The 21,364-nt window shown below is 38.6% G+C and overlaps 1 protein-coding gene across 1 annotated transcript in view; it reads right to left on the bottom strand.

Moving 5' to 3' along the window:
- The window catches only part of LOC128132410 (uncharacterized), a 40,809-nt gene that overhangs the window by 18,475 nt on the left and 970 nt on the right, over positions 1-21,364 (bottom strand). The gene's annotated exons all lie outside the window — the stretch shown is intronic.

Below are 21,364 nucleotides of genomic sequence, written 5' to 3'. Positions count from 1 at the left end.
CTCTTTAGCCACATACGCCTCTCCATGCGAAGGTTTCCTCACTTCATCATCTTCGGAGTCAGTTGACCAAACTTCCACTCCATCGAACTCGTCATGAGCAACCGAACCCTGCACAATTAGAGCATTCATGGAAGGGTTAGCGGTAGATTTCTTCTTTCTCATCTCATCAAGCTTCTTCTACAGCAAAGCTTCCTCATCCTTTTCCTCATCTTTTTCAGCCATCTTTTTGAGGACACAATCCTTAGCATAGTGGTTTTTCCCACCACAGTAGTAACATCTTACTCCAGAATCACCATCTGCCTTCGGTTCCTTCTTGGGCTCTTCAACCTTCGGTTCATTGTTAACCTTTTCTGAACTATAACTCCCCTGCCAGTTTCGGTTTTTGTTGCTGGGGAATCTCTTCTTAACGAACCTCTTGGGGTTAGACACCATCATAGCATAATCCTCAGACGTGAGGTCATACTCCTCCAGGTTGAAGTCTTCATCCTCCATCACAGCTTTACTTTTTGACAGGAGGGCCAGCGAACCTAGGCTTGAAACAACGTTCTTTTCCTGCAGCACAATCTTCTCCTGGGACTTGAGAATACCCACCAGTTTCGCCAAAGAATATGATTTAAACTGTTCATGGGCTTTAACTGTAGACACCACTGCTCTCCACTCTGACCTTAGACCATTTAGAAACGTAACCTTCTGCTCGATAAGCTTCCTTTCGATGTCATGTTTAATCATCTTGCTGAGAAGATGATTGAAGCGATCGAACGTCTAGGTCACAGTTTCTTTGGCTCCTTGCCTGAATTCTCCAAACTCAGATAAGAGCAAGGTTTGTATAGAGTGTTCAAGATCCTCGTCTGTAGAGTACAGTTCACGAAGTCTATCCCAAACTTCCTTTGCCGTCGTGCATGAACTTACCAACCTAAAGGTGTCGGACTGAAGGGCGAATCTGATCAACCTTAGCGCCTTGATATTGCACTGGAATTTGTCCTTTTCATCTTGTGCAATATCTTTAACATCCTTCAGCAGATCATTATACTCCTTTTGAGTTTTAATAATCCTAGACGTTGCAGAGTGAGAAAAAGGTCCATTAATGATTGCTTCTCATATGAGGTATCCATTATCCTCAGAACCTATAACGTAGTCTTCGAAGTGATGCGCCCAGACTTCATAATCATGGGTATATAGGATGGGAATCTTCGTGGTTGAACCGATGCTGTTGGAAATATTGATGGGATTTGATTGCGACTCGTCCATTATGATCGAAAAACCTGTTCAAAGATCAGACTTGTAATAACTCAGATTAGGGCAAAATAATAAATATCAAGATACGTCAATAATGAGATGACGGCTCAATAAATATCAGTAATTGCAGAAAAACCCTAATTGAAACCTTTTCACAGAAAAGAAGTGTATCGATTACACAGCCTCCTGCTCTGATACCAATTGATGAGATTAAAACTTAATCTGGAAGATCGATTAGATCTTAAACAGGTAAACAAATATTAAACAGTAAGAACGAAAGCAAAATTATGAACAACTCAACGATGAATCAAACGAGTCGAATGATTATAAATAAAACCCTCAGAAGAGCTCGATCAAGAACATCAACTGTAGAGGGTTGGAGGTTTACAAGAACGATAAAAAGATCTGAAATACTATCGTAATCGTTACTTCTGAATTGTTAACCTAATATGCATCCAAGCATATCTTTATATAGTAAACCTAGCAAACTCACGGTTGGACAGGCCCAAAACCGGAGTACAAAACTAATGGACTAACAGCCGAGCCCAATGACGCAATCTTCAAACGAGTCTTCAACTCAACAGCATCAATCACGAATGCTAAGTATGATGTACATCCCTTGGTCAAACACTTTCTGGCTTTCATTAGGGAAATGATTCCAGAATTCATTCTGTGTTTGTCCCCATACACCATAAACGAATCTTTACCAGGCGGGTTTACTTTAACTATCTTCTTCTTGCACAGTATCTCGGCATCATTGGTGCTAAGCCAATCCATTCCCAACACGATGTCAAAACCATTAAGTTCGATAGGCAATAATTCCTCGTGAAACTTATTCCCATTGAGGTCGATTAAGATGTTTTTCATACAATGGCTAACAGGTACAAACTTGCCACTAGCAACTTCGACTAATAAAGCATTATCTAGTCTATCAATAGGCAAAGCTAGCTTTCTACCAAACTCATGCGAAATAAAGGAGTAGTTGGCTCCAGAATTAAACAAAATTTGAGCAGGTAATTCGTTTACGAGAAAGGTACCTGAAGCGACATCAGCTTCATCTTTCGCAGCCTCAAGTGTCATCTGGAAGGCTCTCACCTTCGGCTTTGGTGGAATGTTGGGCTTAGCTGCCTCCTTCTTCTTCGGACAGTCTCTCAAAATGTGCCTCTCTTCATTACAACCAAAACACATCCTTTTGTTGTTCGGACACTCATTGGCAAAATGCCCAACCTTTCCACACTTGTAGCAGGTTACATCCTCGCTACATTTCCCAAAGTGCTTTTTCTTACACTTATCACACCACTTCACTTCGCCTCCTCTTCCTCCAAACTTCTTCAAATCAGATTTTGAAAATTTGTTTTTTTTACCGGAACCAGATGTTCCCTCAAACTTTCTCTTCTCACCAACCTCAACCTTGTCGGTGGTTCTCCCCTTAATCATGTTCTCAACAGACTTGGCAGCCCAGATAGCTGCCTCTAGAGTATGTGCCTGACGTACTGGCACCTCGTACACCCATGGGAGTCCTTTTGGTTATCGGTCAACCTTTGTCAGCTCATCTAGCACGATGCGCAAAGCAAACTCCATCTTATCTGTAAAGTTATTAGTGTATTCATCAACTGACATGCTGCCTTTCATCAATGTCAGAAACTTGTTCTCTAGTTCCAACAGATTTTGAGCCGAGCAGAACTTGCATTTGAACTGCACCAAGAATTCTGCCCATGTCAATTGTAGTGGCTCATTAGGGCTTAAAGTCTTCCCTAGAGTGTTCCACCAACGAACGGCTCCACCTTGGAATTGACGCACTGCATAGATAGTCTGCAACTTTGCTTCTACAGCCACAAGTCATGAAGGCTAACTCCATTTCGGAGATCCAATCCATAACTCCAATCGGATCCTCCTTCCCATTGATGGTCGATGGTTTGCAAGTTAGAAAGTCTTTGTACTTGCATCCCATTCCATCATTCCTTCCATCATGGTTGTCTTGCCTAACTATCGGTGGGTTGGCTTGACCAACAGACCCACTGAAGTTTCCACCTTCCGAGTGCCCTTCATTTAATTCGGGCTCTTCCACACGAATTGACAGTTCTTCACAATTTTGTTGAAGCAACCACCTAGTTTCATCCATCTGACGATCCAACATTGTTTGAATCATCATTTGCATACCAGCCATGGTTATTGGCTCAGGTGCTGCTGCTACGACAGGTATTTGTTCAATCACTGGTGGTTGATTCCTGTTTTCATCAGCATTTCCAACTCCACTTCTTGTTCTCACCATTTTTGATCTACACACCGAATAAGGTGAAATTAGATCCTCATTCAAGATAGATATTCAAATCATCCTTATCACTCCGAAACCTTTACATGCTAGTTCTAATATCGTAGACGTACGCTTAGAATCCTACACACATAAAGTTTCTAGATCCGGTCGGCAATAGACCATAGATCCGAACAAATAATATCATATATGGAAACATATAACATTTAGCACATAAAAGCATTTTAGGCAACTTCCCTAAAATAAACTAGTGCTCGTGTCTAAAACATAACAGACACACATCTCAAGATTCCACTTAGCATTCTAAGTTTAAGTCTAGAAATCCTACAAATTCCTAGTTCGCTTAAACTAATGCTTTAATACCAACTGTGACATCCCCAAAATCTCGGCCAGAAAAGATCGATTTTCATTTATGCTTTTAAAATAATTTCAGAGTAAATCCTTTTGATTTGAAAGAGTTGCGGAATTTGTTCCCAAAAACAAAACGTGATAAAACAATGTTTACCAAAGCATTTCATAAAAGAAATGTATTTTCATTATATAATCAAAACTCGGGATGTCATGTTCCGATACAGACCATAAAGCATAAACGCTAACATTACAAGTCATTCAACAAATATATATATATATATATATATATATATATATATATATATATATATATATATATATATATATATACACAGACTTGTAAACAAAACAACTTGATGGTTCATCCATCTTATGCCCTTGCGCCACTTCCTGTAATACAAATAAAACTGAGTGGGTCAGGCTTGGGAGCCTAGTAAGCATATAGGGTTTTCAACCCATAATAAATAATTATGTTTAATTTCCACCAACCAACAATAAGCCAATTACCCATTCCCGTTATTCTCACTTTATGTCCCTGAAATAACTAACACAAGGGACCTAGTCTAAGAATATTTCATCGGGGCGACAACACATGCTTCGGGGGTTCCTCAGCAATATAAGTCAAATAAGGCAACCATGAGGGAGATGGAGTACAACGAATGAACACCTGAGTTCATTAACACCTACAGGTGGCGAGCCTGCTAGTGTTCCACAAGACTATCTAGAAAAGTCAGTGGTCGTCATCTAAACTCCGCTAGATGACTAAATCAAACAACAACGAGGCCTCTCATTTGCTTATTACACACCAACTATCTACCCATGTTCTACCCAACATATTAGTAGGTAAAAATATACATTTTTATACATAGTTTAAAAACTTGTATAGCATGCTTTAATCAATACATATTCCACATAACAGATGAGGCACACACACATAACACGTATTTCATAGAGAATAAATCATATCTATGAGATAGAAGAAAGTGAATACATATTCACACACATAACCACGAAATTATACACATAACACGTATTTCGTATAAAATACTTCATAATTATGCGTTAGAAGAAAGTAACTACACACTCACTTGATCAGAAGTTGATCGGACAACACTACAACTTGCAGAAGTAGTATTCTTCAGCAGATTTGGAAGATCTTCACAAAAATCGAACTTCTCGCGGGCAGAGCTTCGGCTCGGGAATCGCACTTCTCGGGATCATCGGGTCCTCGGGACTTGCTTCGGGACTCGGGAATATTACCGGGGCTTCGGGATACTTCTGGCATGCAAAACGATGCAAAACGGCTGCCCTCGCATCCTATTTATAGGAGGCTGGAGCCTCGGAGTACGCAGGGCGTACTCAGCTACGCGGGGCGTACTGCCTCGGTCGTCATGGCTTACGTATCCGAAGTCGCTTGAGTGCGAGGCGGTGCATGCATCGGGGTACGCTGGGCGTACGCGAGTACGTGGGGCACACCTCGGATCAGATCGGTGACTCCTCTTCGGATAATGCCGGCTTTTATAATTAAATTTAAATACAAATTATTTAATAAACTTCGGAAATTCATATCTTCTTCATACGAAATCCGTTTTCGACGTTCTTTATATCCACTTGAAGGTGAGACTACGCTCTACAACTTTCCTTTAGACTCCGTTGGCTAATTTTGATTTTATTTTTATTATTTATTTTTAATAGGCTGGGACAGAAAAACTTCGTTATAAATTCATAACTTCTTTGTTTGACGTCCGTTCTCGCCTAACTTTTCATCGCTTCGATACCAACAATGAGATCTTCGATTCTCATTTAGATTGTTTCGGCTAAAAACCACTCGATCTCAAATCGAGTATTTCAGGCTGCATACCGCTAAGTCGAAACTTCAATAAATCATAACTTCCTCATACGAAGTCAGATTTGGGCGCTCTATATATATTCGGAAACCTCGTTTCAATTACTAAAACATTGCCCAAAGATATCAAGTTTATTTTACACTTAAATTTTGACGCTTATTTTTATTCTTAATTAATCAAACCACATAATTAAGCAATTAAGCACAAAACACATAATACTCAAATAATACAGTCTTATTATTTCAAAACGAGTTACAAAGGTTAACCTAGACTATTACATTGCTAAAAATGGCAAGCCCGGAAACACAGGCGTTACAATATATATATATATATATATATATATATATATATCAACATCCGAATATAACATCAGAACTATATCGCACAGAACATATATATAGAATCCTAAATATAACTCAAGATCTACATTAATATACTACTATAACAATAATATGTTAACAACGTTATGATAGTTGTATATTTTCAGATACGAAGTAACTATATTCCGGTTATTATAACTATCTATATTGATACTAATATACTATCATATAGACATAATAATAACGTGTACGCAATATTTAGCATGCGTTTTCCCCCGAAAATATTAGAAAGTGGGGCCGTGAAACTCACCCTAGTAGCGTGATTTTATGATATCTAAACGAAACGGTCAGCGTGCGAGATCGTCGGGGCTCGGGATGCAAGATGGCCTCAGCAAAGGAGAGAAAGGGAAAAGGGTTTGGTGTAAGAATGGCTGAATTCGGACCTGCTATTTATAGTAGGCATTTTGGACCCCTACGTCGTGGGTTTTGGACCCCCACGTCGTGACTTTGGATCTTATCCTCGTAGACTTGGCATTTGTGTTCCTAGCTTCGGAAGGTGTCACAATTCCAGTTTCACGTCGTAAATTTAATGTCCACGTCGTGGGTTTGGATTCTATCCCCTCGCAGCCTCGTCATACCTTCTAGATTCCGAGATATGGATAAATGACTCCTCATGTCATGAGTGTCATAAAACTCACGTCGTGAATCTGAATCCTCTCCTCTAGCAGCGTCAAGATTTCGAATTATGACAGAATATCGGGAGCGTCATAAAACTCACGTCGTTAATTAGCTAGTTTAGGGTTTTTAAAAGATAAATCTTCGGAATGCCATAACGCTTGCATACGAACTCCGATTTTGACGTTATTTATATGCACACATAGGTATTTACGAGTAATACAACTCTCTTTTAGACTTAAATAGCTAATTCTAAGTCTATTTTAAATTCCTCTTATTATAGAGATTTATAGTGTTCGGTTTATCATAACTTCTTCATGTGAAGTCAGATTCAGACGTTCTCTATATTTTTGGAATCGTATGGATGTATATTTGAGTTGTATCATAAGGAAAGTTCATATTTATAGTAGAATTTATCATGAATTACATAACACTCTTACCACATTACTAGTTTAACATAATCACATTACATGATTGGTATAATCACATGTGATTGTCTATTGACCTATTTTCACTAGTGTTACAGCGTGTAAGTAGCCTTGACACTTCAGAGGCTCGAAACCCAATTAGAGGACACGTATCTCGTACGAAGTATGCCAACGTGTTGGAATAGTGTCTAAAGCTGCTACTATATTAGGCAAGTATTTGACCCGGTTGTGCATGGTCCTTTTGGGTTGCCTTCACCATAGCAACTTGATAGGATGATTTATTAAGAGAGAGTAAATATTATTAATATATTATGAGAATAATATATAGAATAATAATATTGTTATTTGATTAATATAAGTCATAGAATTAATTGGAATTAATTTGGTGACTTAAAGAGATTAATTAAATAAGAGGGTATAAACTGTTAATTGTTTGATAGTTAAGCTTTAGACTGTAAATCCATATAGATATACAAGGGACGGATTCTAGAAGCTATGATAGCTTCAAAATCGTCCAAGGGGTTATCTATGGAATGGATTTGGATAGCCTTAAGAGAAGATTATCCAATTAGGGTTTAGGTTGTAACCCTTAAGAAGTCTACAAGTATAAATAGACCCCATGGCTAAGGGAAATCGGCACTTCACCTAAAGTAAGAGAACCCTGGCCGATTTCCTCCCCTCTCCTCTCTCCTAAATCATCTTCCTTGCTATTGGTGTTTGTAAGCCATTAGAGGAGTGACAATTGTGACTCTAGAAGCTCCAAGACAACAAGATCAACAAGGAATTGAAAGGTATGGTTCTAGATCTATTTCAATGTTGTTATTGTTCCTAATTAGTCATTAGAAGTCTTGGATTCAAAGCATGTTTAATTAGAAAGCCTAGATCGAAGCAATAGGGTTTTGCATGCGCACATAGGAAAGTTCTTATGGCTAAAACCCATCAGTGGTATCAGAGCCTAGCTTGGTTTTCATTAAATTGTTGCTTGATTAACTGAAACTAAACTACAAAATTCGATTTTTGTGTTTCCGAGTCATGGACTCGGCAAGTTCCAAAGTGGACTCGGCGAGTTGGCCTGACTCGGCGAGTCCCTTTGTGCACTCGGCGAGTCCAAGCGTCAGGAATGGCCAGATTCGGGATTTTTTCATAATTATCTTCTAGAAACTTACCTTAATCATATTAGATCAACCCTAATCCGATTTTTTGATATATATGACTATTATCTTGATCTAATTAAAGGTATTTATCAACTAATAAAATATTTAATTTCCTTATATGATAATTAATTAATTATTTTAATTATTTTGGTAATTATCTTAAAAGGAAATCTTGAATAAAATCAAATGTAGATAATTAGGATATTAATTGTTAATTGGAATTATTTGTTATTTGATCCTCCGTGTTTTAAATGTTTAAAACTTGCCCTCAAGTTTTGAAATTTATATTTTTTGATTAAAAGTTTTAATTTAGACAACTTAAATTTCAAACCCTAGATTTTAAAAGATTTAAAATACAACCCTATACTCATATGATATTACTAGAATAATATATATATATATATATATATATATATATATATATATATATATATATATATATATATATATGTATAACTAAATGCTAGTCTTACCGTTAGTAGGTCTCATTCACGAAGCCGATCTATAAGGTGGGTATAAGGTTGCGGCCTATAAAATGGCGCTTAATGGGTGTACACTCACACCCACCGCTTGCTTGATTGGTGGAGGGTCGTTTGCCGAACGGGTAGGATAGGGCAACCTCATCCTCTCATTAAAAGTTTAATAAGTAATACAAAGTAACTACACATTTTTTTAAAAATTTCCCAATCTTAGTTACTTTAGGAAAAGTGAATTGATACAATCCCATGAAATTACACTTTGCACCCTTGCTAAGAAATTAGTGGAGCGTGTGTGGTTTACCGACACACTAATTGGTTCTAAGCAAAGGTGGCAAAGGGTGATTCATTGTTTATCATAGTTCGATGGAGCGTGTGTGGTTTACCGGCACATCGAATAGGTGATCGTTACAATGAAGGCACCAAGTGAATTTGCATGGTAATTCACACCCGCTTTGTGATCCTCGGTATCCCAGTCACAAACAAGAGGGGCATATCGAGATTTAAACATGCCATTGAATAGTTTCAATGAATCTCATCCGAACCTAGGAATTCTCAATACACTTAGGACTAATAGTTAAGTTTTGTGATGGAGAATTAGTGAATCGTCATTCACTTACCTTCAATTTATTTGCATGTTAGATTACGGCATCCCTTTTCTAGTATGTAAATGTTATTGTTGGATCCTAGCCCTAATTTTCTTATTGGGTGATAATTAGGGATTCCTATTCTAATCTATCTTTGTCCTTTTTCTTTTGTAGATGTCGAACGCAAACAACGCTAGTGCTAGTTCTTTCACGTTGATGAGCCTTTGCCAAAAGGTCACCTTCAATGGAACGAACTTTAGCGAATGGATAAGATCATTCACACCATTGCTCGCTGTGAGGATAAGGAGTATGTCCTCGATGAGAAGCTCGAGAAAATCAACCCTGAAATCGCTACTCCGGCTGAAATCACCGCTTTTGAGACTCATGAGCGAGATGCAACGAAGGTACATTGCATCATGATTGCCACCATGAACTCTGAATTCCAAAAGTCCTACGCGGACATGTACTCGTACGAGATGCATCAAGACTTATTGGAGAGATACCACCAGAACTCGAGACAAGAGCGTTATGAGATTTTCACCAACATGATTTCCGCTAAGATGGGTCATGGAGAATCTCTTACCATGCACCTGCAAAAGATGCAAAGGTATGTCGACCGCCTTCGCAAGTTAAATTTTGACTTTGGGGAAGACTTGGCGATCGACATGGTGCTTCACTCTTTACCTCCGATGTACTATCAATTTAGGATGACCTACCACATGAACAAAGAAGAGGTCACCCTAAGCAAACTCCAAGGTTTTTTGAGGGTCGCTGAGAGCAACTTCAAAGACAAGTCTGTTGCACCAACTCCCAATCCGTCTGCTGCTCCTGTCTTGGCTATTGGTCAAGGAAAGGGAAAGAAGAGGAAGGCTTCATCGAAGAACTATCGCAAGGTCAAAGTCCGAGATGGTGCCTCTTCTAGTGGGACCAAAGTTGATCCCGCTAAGCCCTGTCCTAACCCGAAGGAGGCAGAGTGCCACCACTTCCACAAGATAGGACATTGGAAGAGAAGCTGCCCAGAGTACCTGCAAGCAATCAAAGAAGGAAAGATCAATCCATCTTTCGCAGGTATATACACAATTAAATCTAATGATTCTAATCATGCTATTTCTTGGGTTCTTGATACCGGTTGTGGTTACCACATTTGTTCTAATGTGCACGGACTAAGAAGAAGTAGGGATGTGGAGCAAGGAAGGATCAATCTAATCATGGGGAACAAAAGATCGTCGCCTGTGACCAAGATTGGAGTGTATTCTTTAGTGCTTAGGAATAATTTATGTTTAGATTTGAACAATTGTTGCTATTCGCCAGAAATGGCTAGAAACATCATTTCATTTCATGGTTTATATAGACAAGGTTTGAGATTTTCTTTTAATAATGAGAATGGTTCTATTTTGGCTTATCTAAATGGTGTCTTTTACTTTGAAGCTATACCATGTAATGGAATATATGAAACTGTTATGATTGTTGATAACTTAGGAAATGATGTTTTGAACATAGATTCTTCCACTAGTATGGATAAAGCATCCTTGTGGCATTGTCGTCTTGGACATGTCAACAAGAAACGCATAGCCCAACTCCAAAAGGATGGAGTGTTGGAGTCATTCGACCTTAGGGAAGATGACACATGCGAGTCTTGTTTACTTGGAAAGATGACTAAGTCACCCTTCACGAGTACGTGTGAAAGGGGTGAGGGTCTATTGGACTTAATACATACCAATGTATGTGGACCGTTTAGATCAACCACGAAGGATGGGAACCGCTTCTACGTGACTTTTACAGATGATTATAGTAGATATGGGTATATCTATTTAATCAAGCAAAAGTCAGAAACCTTTGAAAAGTTCAAAGAGTTCAAGAATGAAGTGGAGAATCAATTGGGCAGGAAAATCAAGATGCTTCGATTCGATCGAGGTGGAGAGTACCTAAGTCTTGAATTCCACAATTATCTCAAGGAGTGTGGAATAGTTTTGCAATTAACGCCTCCTAGGACACCGCAGTTGAATGGTGTGGCAGAAAGGTGTAATCGAACCTTATTGGATATGGTTTGCTCTATGATGAGTCGTGCTTCACTACCTATCTCTTTTTGGAGGTATGCCTTAGAGACTGCCGCCCATATCCTTAACCGAGTACCTACTAAGAAGGTTGCCAAAACACCTCACGAGACGTGGACAGGGAAAGCTCCCTCGTTGGCACATATCAAGGTTTGGGGTTGCGAGACTTTCGTAAGACGAGATACTCACGACAAGCTCGAACCTCGAAGTGAGCGATGTATTTTCATCAGCTACCCGCAGACATCCTTTGGATATCTCTTCTATAGACCGAAGGACAATGTTGTCTTTGTTGCGAGGAGAGGAGTTTTCCGAGAGCGAGAACTCATAAGCCAAGGTGACAGTGGGAGGCAAATCGAACTTGAAGAGATTCAAGAGTCGATAGATGACGGAACCTCTACCGCTGGCACTCAACCCAAGGAGGAAACTCCAGTTGAACCGATTGACAAGTCCTTACCTCTTAGACGTTCCGATAGAGTTAGAGTTCATGCCCAGTTTTATGGTTTTCATATTACTACCGAAGGGGCACGTATATTAGTGACGGTACACTAGTAAATCTTGATGAACCTAATAGCTATAAGGAAGCCATGGCAGGCCTGGAGTCTGTGAAATGGAAAGAGGCAATGGATAGCGAGATCCAATCCATGTATGATAACCAAGTTTGGAATTTGGTTGATTATGTGCCCGGACGTAAGACCGTTGGGTGCAAATGGATCTTCAAGAAGAAGACCGACGTGGATGGAAACGTACACACATATAAAGCGTGATTGGTTGCGAATGGCTTTACTCAAACTGTCGGAGTTGACTATGATGAGCCCTTCTCACCAGTTGCGAAGATAAAATCTATTAGAGTGATACTAGCTATTGCTGCATTTCATGATTATGATATTTTGGCAAATGGATGTCAAGACCGCTTTCCTTAATGGAAAGTTGGCTGAGGATGTTTACATGGCTCAGCCAAGGGGTTTGTGGATCCGAAGCATCCGAATAGAGTGTGTAAGCTTGAGAAGTCCATTTATGGACTTAAGCAAGCGTCTCGCAGATGGAATCTTTGCTTCGATGAGAAAGTCATAGAGTTTGGATTTGTACGAAGCGAAGACGAATCATGTGTATATGTCAAAGCCAGTGGGAGTATAGTAAGCTTCCTCGTTCTATATGTCGATGACATATTACTCATAGGAAACGACATCCCAACTCTGTAGGAGGTTAAGTCCTGGCTCGGGAAATGCTTCGCTATGAAGGACCTCGGAGAGGCTTCTTACATTTTGTGAATAAGGATAGTAAGAGAAAGAAGTAAGAGACTAATTGGACTTAGTCAAAATACTTACTTAAAGAAGGTACTAAAATGTTTTAGTATGGAAAACTCAAAGAAGGGAGAATTACCAATACAAAGTAATGCCAAGTTGAGTAAGCCTCAAAGTCCGATTACTGAAGCTGAGATAGCATAAATGAGCCGAGTACCATACGCTTCCGCAGTTGGCTCAATCATGTACGCTATGACTTGTACTCGCCCTGATGTAGCCTTCGCTTTGAGCATGGTTAGCAGATATCAAGGGAATCCTGGCAGAGCACATTGGATTGCGGTGAAGAATATCCTTAAGTACCTTCGGAGGACGAAGGAATGGTTCTTAGTCCTCGGAGGGAGTGATGACTTGAAGGTGCGAGGGTATAGTGACGCCAGTTTTCAGACCGACAGGGACAACTACCGTTCGCAGTCGGGCTGGTTCTTTACCCTAAATGGAGGAGCAGTAACATGGAAGAGTTCCAAGCAGGAGACCGTAGCTGATTCAACGTGCGAATCAGAGTACATTGCAGCGAGCGAAGCGTCGAAGGAGGCAATATGGCTAAAGAACTTCATCGGTGATCTTGGAGTTGTATCTGCCATAAAGGAGCCCATGGAGATTTTTTGTGATAACGAAGGAGCGGTTGCCTTGACCAAGGAACCGAGGGATCATGGTAGATCAAGACATATCGACAGAAAATATCACTTCATTAGACATCGTGTAGAAGAAGGACAACTCGTAGAGAAGAGGATATCATCAGAAGATAACCCAGCAGATCCGCTTACGAAGGGACTAAGTAGGGTTAAGCACTTGCAGCATGCTAGGAGTATTGGGCTGAAGGATGATATTAGCGTAGATTAGATAGTATTAGAAACGTGTAATAAGTAAATGTAATTAACATTTGATGATTAAATAAAGGAGTTTTATTTATGAGTAATGTTACTGTCTTATGTTAATTGTTTAACTATTGTTTCACTTTGCATGTTTTGACTTCCAGAATAATTGAGTTTATTAGGAATAATCGAATTGTTCAAATTGTCCACAATCGTTCATATGTTGGAAGTAGATATGAATGAAGATTGTTATGAATTGTTTTGTAGATTGTCTAAATGGTGTTAGACATAGCAAAGGGTTGCTGCAACGTTCATGAGTGCTTATGAACTAGTTTTGAGCATTGGAACAAACCCGTGCTTGCTGGAATCACCTTATGGAATATGATATAAAAGTGTGACATCCCCAAAATCTCGGCCAGAAAAGACCGATTTTCATTTATGCTTTTAAATAATTTCAGAGTAAATCCTTTTGATTTGAAAGAGTTGCGGAATTTGTTCCCAAAACAAAACATGATAAAATAACATTTATCAAAGCATTTCATCAAGAGATGCATTTTCATTATATAATCAAAACTCGGGATGTCATGTTCCGATACAGACCATAAAGCATAAACGATAACATTACAAGTCATTCAACAAATATATACATATACAGATTTGTAAACAAAACAACAAGATGATCCATCCATCTTACGCCCTTGTGCCACTTCCTGTAATACAAATAAAACTGAGTGGGTTAGGCTTGGGAGCCTGGTGAGCATATAGGGTTTTCAACCCACAATAAATAAGTTATATTTAATTTCACCAACCAATCACTATCCCGATTACCCATTCCCGTTATCCTCACTTTATGTCCCTAAAACAACATCTATCTCAAGGGACCTAATCTAGGATTTTCATCGGGACGGACATCACTGCGAAGGGGTTTCCTCAACAATAGATATCCTAAAGGCAACCATGAGGGGGATAGAGTACACCGGTGAACACATCGTTCACAACACCTACAGGTTATGAACCTGCTAGCGTTCCACTGGACTGTCTAGAAAGAGTCCGTGGTCGTTATCCATACTCCGCTGAATAACTAGATCAACAACAACAACAACATCGAGGCCTCTCATCTGTTTATTACACACCAACTATCTACCCATGTTCTACCCAACATATTAGTAGATAAAAATATATATTTTCATACGAAGTTTAAAACCTGTATATCATTTTCATTCAATATATATTCCACATAACAGATGAGGCATACCACATAACACGTATTCCATAGAAAACAATTCAGATCTATGAGATAGAATAAAGTGAATATCCATTCACGCATACAATCACAAAATATACACATAACAAGTATATCATATAAAATACTTCATAGTTACTCGTTAGAAGAAAGTAGCTATACCCTCACACCTATAAACCACAATTTACTTAATACACTCAAACCGCACTTGTATTATTATCGTGTTTATGAAAGGTAGTATACACTCACTTGATCAGAAGATGATCGGACAGCACTACGACTTGCAGAAGTAGTAATCCACAGCAGATCTGGAAGATCTCCTCAAAAATCGAACTTCTCGCGGGCAGAGCTTCGGCTCGGGAACCGCACTTCTCGGGATCTTCGGGATCTCGGGACTTGCCTCGGGGCCAGAGTACGATACCGGGGCTTCGGGGTGGCTTCGGGGGTAAAAATGCAAAGCTTCGGCACAAAGATGAGATGAAATGAGCAAATAAACCCGGAACCCTCGCATCCTATTTATAGTGAAAATATCTGATGGACTCGCCGAGTAGGGGGGACCTACTCGCCGAGTTGGTCCATGTGGTGGCTTTCTGGTGGTGCCACGTGTCAAATTCTGGGTGGTGCCACGTCACCCCTATCGCGTATTAGCCTTCGAACTTAGAAAAATCATAACTCTCGCATACGAGCTCCGTTTTTGACGTTCTTTATATCCACGCGTACGTAAAATCAAGATCTACAACTTTCGTTTAGACTCCGTCGGCTAAATCTTGACCGATCTCAAATTTAACAGTAGGAGGCGTTTAGACTGTTAAATGACCGCGAAGAATTCGTAACTCCTTCATACGAACTCCGTTTTCGTCCATATTTTTACCGTTGAGTTCCTATTAATGAGACCTTCAACTCTCATTTAGGTCGCGTAAGCCAAAAACCGCTCGAACTAAAATTCGAGTTTCGGGTCGTGCACTGCTAAGCCGAATCTTAGAAAAATCATAACTTCCTCATACGAAGTTAGATTTGGGCGTTCTTTTTATTGACGCTCTTATCTTAACATATTCTACAACTTTTGTTTAGATTGATAAGGCTAAATCTCACTCTATCGTAAATTCACTATTTACGCTTCCCGGTGCCGTGCCGGTTTTGCCGTAAAACTTCGACAGGTCATAACTTCTTCGTTATGACTCGGATTTCGGCATTCTTTATATCATCGGAATCCTTGTTTCGACCACTACAACTTTATCCAATGGTATCAAGTTTATTTTAAACTTAAATTTCGACGCTTATTTTTATTCTTAATTAATCAAACCACATAATTAAGCAATTAAGCACAAAACACATAATACTCAAATAATACATTATTATTATTTCAAATTGGGCTACAAAGGTTAACCTAGACTATTACATTGCTAAAAATGGTAAGCCCGGAAACACAGGCGTTACAAAAAGGGTGATCGCAAGACGATACTATCATATAGTCTTAAAACCTAGATATATGGTTTGTTATTTGTTAATTGATTGTACATTGATAATGCGAAAACGCATCAGTAACTCGGTGTTATAAAACGCATTGTTGTGTATAGTTGGTTAATAAATAAGTAAATGCATATAAGTCGAAGTTTATCTGTAACTTTTATCTAAGAAGGTAAAAGCGATATCTCGGCCGCTCGATGATTTGATTTGACTTATGTGTCGGGCCCGGTCAGAACTGAATTGATGTGTTCGATTAAGTTCTATGTCAAATAAGTCAGAGATCGAGAAACCTAAATGCTTGACTAACCATTCCATAGGATTGTCAGCATGATATCTAACAGAGGACTGTACGATCCCTTATCTAAAGGACAAGATTTATTAGATCAGATTTTGACAGCGTCTTTGAGAGCTACGATTGCAAACCGAATTGTACTTGTGCATATAGTTACTAGACTTATCCAAGTGGGAGACTGTTGGAATAGTGTCTAAGGTTGCAACTATATTAGGCAAGTATTTGACCCAGTTGTGCATGGTCCTTTTGGGTTGCCTTCACCATAGCAACTTGATAGGATGATTTATTAAGAGAGAGTAAATATTATTAATATATTATGAGAATAATATATATAATAATAATATTGTTATTTGATTAATATAAGTCATAGAATTAATTGGAATTAATTTCGTGACTTAAAGAGATTTATTAAATAAGAGGGTATAAACTGTCAAGTGTTTGATAGTTAAGCTTTAGACTGTAAATCCATATAGATATACAAGGGACGGATTCTAGAAGCTAGGATAGCTTCAAAATCGTCCAATGGGTTATCTATGGAATGGATTTGGATAGCCTTAAGAGAAGATTATCCAATTAGGGTTTAGGTTGTAACCCTTAAGAAGTCTACAAGTATAAATAGACCCCATGGCTAAGGGAAATCGGCACTTCACCTAAAGTAAGAGAACCCTGGCCGATTTCCTCCCCTCTCCTTTCTCCTAAATCATCTTCCTTGCTATTGGTGTTTGTAAGCCATTAGAAGAGTGACAATTGTGACTCTAGAAGCTCCAAGACAACAAGATCAACAAGGAATTCAAAGGTATGGTTCTAGATCTGTTTCAATGTTGTTATTGTTCCTAATTAGTCATTAGAAGTCTTGGATTCAAAGCATGTTTAATTAGAAAGCCTAGATCGAAGCATTAGGGTTTTGCATGCGCACATAGGAAAGTTCTTATGGCTAAAACCCATCACAACGTACACGGGCTAGCCTCGACGCGTATCAGTAGACTTGGCACGTCCGAGGAACGGGAACCGAACAACATGCACGTAGCCTTTACGCCCAACGTACGAGGTAGTACGCCCAACATACTAGAGTATATCGCAGTATTCTAATCGTACATTGAAGTACGTCCGGTGTAATTCGAGGCCTCAACCTCCTATAAATAGCATCTGAGGCATCCGAGTTTTGTTTACAAATTTCAAAACCCCTATCCTCTAAAACATGCATTTAAGCCTCTCTAAACCCTCTGAAGTCCCGGGAACCTCCCTACCACCTAAAGCAATCCCCAAAGCCCCGAAGTCCAGAATCTTTTAGCTGAAACTCTGCTCGCATGAGACCGGCTTCTCATCAAACACTCTCAGTTTCGTCAAGAAAAATCCGTCCTAGAAACAAAACGTCGCCAGAATCACGAATCATCACGTGAGTTTATACCCCTTTATTTTTACTATCTTTATAAATATTTTTGGAGAAAATACAGGTAAAATACAAGAAATCTTGCATAAATTACACAATTGTTCAAATAATTTATGATTGTTATTTTTACTAAAATAAACATACTATTTTACCAGCTTGGGATTTCATACAAAAACAAGCATATAAACTATAATAAGTATAGTTTATGAGTCATGCATACTTATCAATATAGTTTATGGAACTACATATTTCTTTACATATTCAAATTAACTTACAAAAATAACCATATAAATTATATTAAATATAATTTATGAGATATTGACAATTTATCTATTACAAAGATATTTTTCATTATTTTACATGTAACTATCAATATAGCATTTGTGAGACATGCTTCAAGTACTTATTTAAGTATAAAATAAAAGTCCTAAAAATTATAACCAGAGTCTCCTAGAGGTCGAGCGGGACACTTGTGTATAGATCTATACGGGACTAACAATCCCGTACCAGAGCTGCTCGCAACAGCTAGGTCAGCAGACATGTAATGACAATTGTCGTATCATATCTTGACACCTGAAGAACGTCGTGTTTCATGCGAGACTTTGGTCATCAAGCATGGTTATAATAACTCACAATTTGGTATTGAATAATGTGTTTAGTGTAAGAATAAGTAAACAACTTCACATATTTTTATATAAATAATACTATAATTGGTAAATCTAGATATTTACAATTTCACAATTTTCATACATGTACAAATGCAGAATACTATTCTGTTACAGATTAAACATACTTTTCATAATTTTATGGGAATTTAAAAGTATATCATACTATTTCAGAACACAAATACATAGACAATAGAAAATATAGGATTTTCTGGGAAAAATGTACTTACATTTTTCAAAGGAACAAAGAACAAATTTCAATTACAAACAAGCTTATGAACTCACCAACTTAATTGTTGATACTCTTTTCAAAACTACTTGTATTTTCAGGAAATTGATAAATAGGTACCCACAAGTTTTGAGGAAGACAGAGTTTCATATAATTATGTCTTTTAATTATATTTTTTGGTGTCAAATATACAATGATTTGAACACGAATGTAAAGTTATATTTTACCAATGTAATGGATGTTGTACTTTGATTACTATTGTACATTGTTGTGATACTACACATTAAGTCATCCATCCCCGAACATTTCCTGCATTCCGGTTTGGGGGTGTGACATTTTTGAAGTGATTGCCAGAATCAAAAGGTAAATCGACTATCTCCATCATAGATATTTGATATTGGTACTTCATGTAATTGTACTATTTCTCTGTGTATGTTCTGGTCAGTTTTTCCATCTTTTCTGCTTCTTTGATCGCTAGGAAGTGTGCAGACTTGGTTAACCGATCGATGATCACCCAGATTGTATCAAGACCACCCGTTGTCTTGGGCAATCTGGTTATGAAGGCCATTGTAATCTGCTCCCACTTCCACTCAGGTATCTCTGGTTGTTGTAGTAAACTTGAGGGTTTTTGGTGTTCTACCTTTACCTTGGCATAATTCAGACACTTGCCCTCATAGGTATCAATTTCTTCTTTCATGTTTGGCCATCAATACACTTTCTTAAGGTCCAAATACATCTTGTCTGAACCTGGATGAACAAAGTATCGAGTCATATGTGCTTGATTCATGACGACTTCTCTAAATCCACCAAACTTCGGTGTCCAGATTCGATCCATGAAATAATGAACTTTGTCACCCTTGATTTTTAAATTCTTTTCCATTCCCCTTAAGTTTTCACTTGTCATGTTCTCCAGTTTCCAAGCTTCTAGCTGAGCCTCCTTGATTAATATGGATAGGTGAGAGTGGATGGTCATGGTTAGAGACTTTACTCGATGGTGCGAGTACTCTTTCTGACTAAGGGCATCTGCTACAAGATTTGGCTTTTCCAAGATGATAACGAATTTCACATTAGTAATCATTAAGTAGTTCAACCCATCATCATTTTCTCATCTGTAGCTCTTTCTAATCGAATATGTGCTGAAGAGTTTTGTGGTCTGTAAAGATGGTGTACTTTGTGCCGTAGAGGTAGTGTCTCCAGATCATTATAGCATATACTACTACTCTCAACTCAAGGTCATGAGTAATGTAGTTGAACTCATGAATTTTTAGTTGTCGTGAGGCATAGGCGGCAACTTTTCCTCGCTACATAAGCAAACACTCCAACCCTTGATTGGATGCATCACATTATACAACAAAGTCTTCTGTTCCTTCAGGTAGAGATAGAATAGGCTCGCTACATAGAGCTTGTTTTAGAGATTGGAATGCAACTTCTTGTTTCTCTCCCCAGTTAAAAGTTACACCCTTTCGAGTCAGGGTAGTAACTGGGTTCGCGATCCTTGAGAAGTTATGTATGAATTTGTGGTAATAGCCTGCAAGGCCTAAGAATTGGCGAATTTCCGTTGGTGTTTTTGGTTCTGACCAGTTCTTGATCGCTTTAATTTTGGAGGGGCCCATGTATATTCCATCTTCATTGACCACGTGACCTAAGAAATCTAGTTTCTGATTCCAAAATTGGTACTTTGAGAATTTTTTAATAAAGCTTTTCTACTTGCAATGTTCCCAAGACTTGTCGAAGGTGTTGACTATGCTCCTCCTTGTCTCACGAGTAGATGACTATATCGTTTATGAACAAAATCACGAATTTGTCTAGGAAAGGACGGCATACCCTATTCATCAAGTCCATGAATATTGCAGATGCGTTGATTAGTCTGAAGGCATCACTACAAATTCGTAGTGACTATAACATGTTCGGATTGTTGTTTTAAAAACATCGCTTTCTTGGACTCATAATTGGTGATACCCCAATCTCAGGTCAATCTTTGAAAAGTAGTTTTCTCCTTGGAGTTGATCGAACAAATCGTCTATTCGTTGTAGTGGGTCTCGGTTCTTAATGGTGAGTTTCTTTAGTTCACGATAATCGATGCACATATGGAATGATACATCCTTCTTCTTTACAAACAAGACCGTTGCTCCCCAAGGTGAGAAACTCGGTCAAATAAATCCCTTACTAAGTAGTTCATTTAGTTGACTGGATAATTCTTGCATCTCAGCTGGTAGCTCCATGAATAAGATCTATTATAAATTCGGCTTGTCATGTAGGAGGTGCTCTTGAAAGATCCTCAAGAAATACGTCAGGAAAATTACAAACCTGAGGAATGCTCTTCAGGCCTTTCACTTCTTGCTTTTCATTCACGACATGAGCCAAGAATACTTGGTATTGTTTGCGTAGATATTTCCAAGCTTTAATACAAGAAATGAGGCAAATACTCGTATTGGGTTTATCGTCATAGATAATGAGGGTTTTGCTATTTGGCATATTAAGGCGAATGGGCTTTTCGTAGCTTAAAATATCAGCACAATGGGGACATATCCAATCCATGCCGATTATGACATAAAAACTATTTAT

Source organism: Lactuca sativa, chromosome 2 (genome assembly GCF_002870075.4).
Source record: "Lactuca sativa cultivar Salinas chromosome 2, Lsat_Salinas_v11, whole genome shotgun sequence".
Lineage (NCBI taxonomy): Eukaryota > Viridiplantae > Streptophyta > Magnoliopsida > Asterales > Asteraceae > Lactuca > Lactuca sativa.
The sequence above is the reverse complement of the archived record's forward strand: the minus strand, read 5'-3'. Positions and strand labels throughout refer to the sequence as shown.